We start from the raw sequence: 1,554 nt of genomic DNA, 5'->3' as shown, positions 1-1,554 counted from the left end.
TGTTGGCATTACTTGTTCGCAAAGACCTGCTAAGTAAATGTCAGTGGTGGGCACAGAGAGGTGGTGGATGTTGGCTTAGCCACACGTAACAAACAGGCATCGGGCAGCGGGGCCTAGAGAAGGCGTATATGCTGCGAGGAATCACCTATTACGGACACGCTACGCTCTAACGAGTTTTCATTATACACCGTGTCTTCTGCCTGCACTCGCAAGTGCTGTATCCGTACAAGGCTGTAGCGTGTATCCGCAGCGTGATTGAATCTCTGTCTCTGATTTTTGACTGACAGGTAACGTCGGTACCGCAATCAGAGAAACTGTTAGAGAATGCAAGACGCAGAATTTTTTAATGAAAGGTAAAAGCAGCCATCTGCTTGCGCATCATCAGATGAAGATACCGTTAGTCGGTATCGAAACAGAGTCGACGCAATAAAATTTGTGCAACCGGTTGTCTGTTTCTACCTTTCATTAAAATTGAAATACGGTTGTTGAATGTCAGTCACGTTCCAGATTGTAACATAGAAAGAACGTCGTATATATTTGTTACAATGTTACGTTATAGACACCGTCTCCAGAGAACGTGTAGACTAGACGATGTGTACTCCTAGAGAATTTGATCTAGGACCTTCCAAAAGTTGCCGTTAGTTTGTGTAACATAATACAACCGAAAGCAGTTGTGCAATTATTAAGATAATAATCTAGTGCTGGAGGAAAGGTATTCCGTCATCCCACCCGAGCAATCAAACTTTATCTTTCTGTACTGGACCGCTACGGTCTCAGGTTCGAATCCTGCCTCGGGCATGGATGTGTGAGATGTCTTTAGGTTAGTTAGGTTTAAGTAGTTCTAAGTTCTAGGGGACTGATGACCAAAGAAGGTAAGTCCCATAGCGCTCAGAGCCATTTTAATCATTTTTTTCTGTAGTGTTCTTAAATAAACTAACGAAATCCTCGTCCGGTTATTCAAAAACGTGATTGTGTGGACTGTCTCTATTGATTTCGATGTCGATTGGACGTTAAAATGCAACTTCTATTAATACGAACAACCATCAACTATGTTACGGAATGACGAGAATGAAAATTTGAGACGGACCAGGACTCGAGGACGGATTTCCCACTTAGCGCCAGCGGACGCTTTACCAGTTTTTATTTTTTTTTTAGAAAACTAAAAAGTAACACCTACTATATGAGCAAAATGCTGCAGGTAATGAGAAAACAAATAAAAAATCTCAATTTTTTTGAAAATAAAGGACGACGTTCTTCATAAATAAACAATATTTCTTGAAGATATACTTTCTCACAGCACTTTCTTTATTTTAATTTTTTTTTAAATAGAGCGCATGAGAAAGAAAGACAAATAGGCTGCAGATACAGAGCCATCCATGAATTAAAAATGTGTAAGGAAAAAATTACAAGAGAAGAGGAAAGTGAAAGAAATCAGGAAGACTTACTGCGTCATGCTTCTCAGTGGCGCGCTGTCGGAACAACGTCCATTCTTTAGCTAGAAGGGAAACGTGGGATCGCCCAGTCTTAGTTAGCACGTTTCGCCGAGATTCCATC

The sequence above is a fragment of the Schistocerca nitens genome, chromosome 9, assembly GCF_023898315.1.
Source record: "Schistocerca nitens isolate TAMUIC-IGC-003100 chromosome 9, iqSchNite1.1, whole genome shotgun sequence".
Taxonomy (NCBI): Eukaryota; Metazoa; Arthropoda; class Insecta; order Orthoptera; family Acrididae; genus Schistocerca; species Schistocerca nitens.
This window is presented reverse-complemented; position numbering follows the sequence as displayed.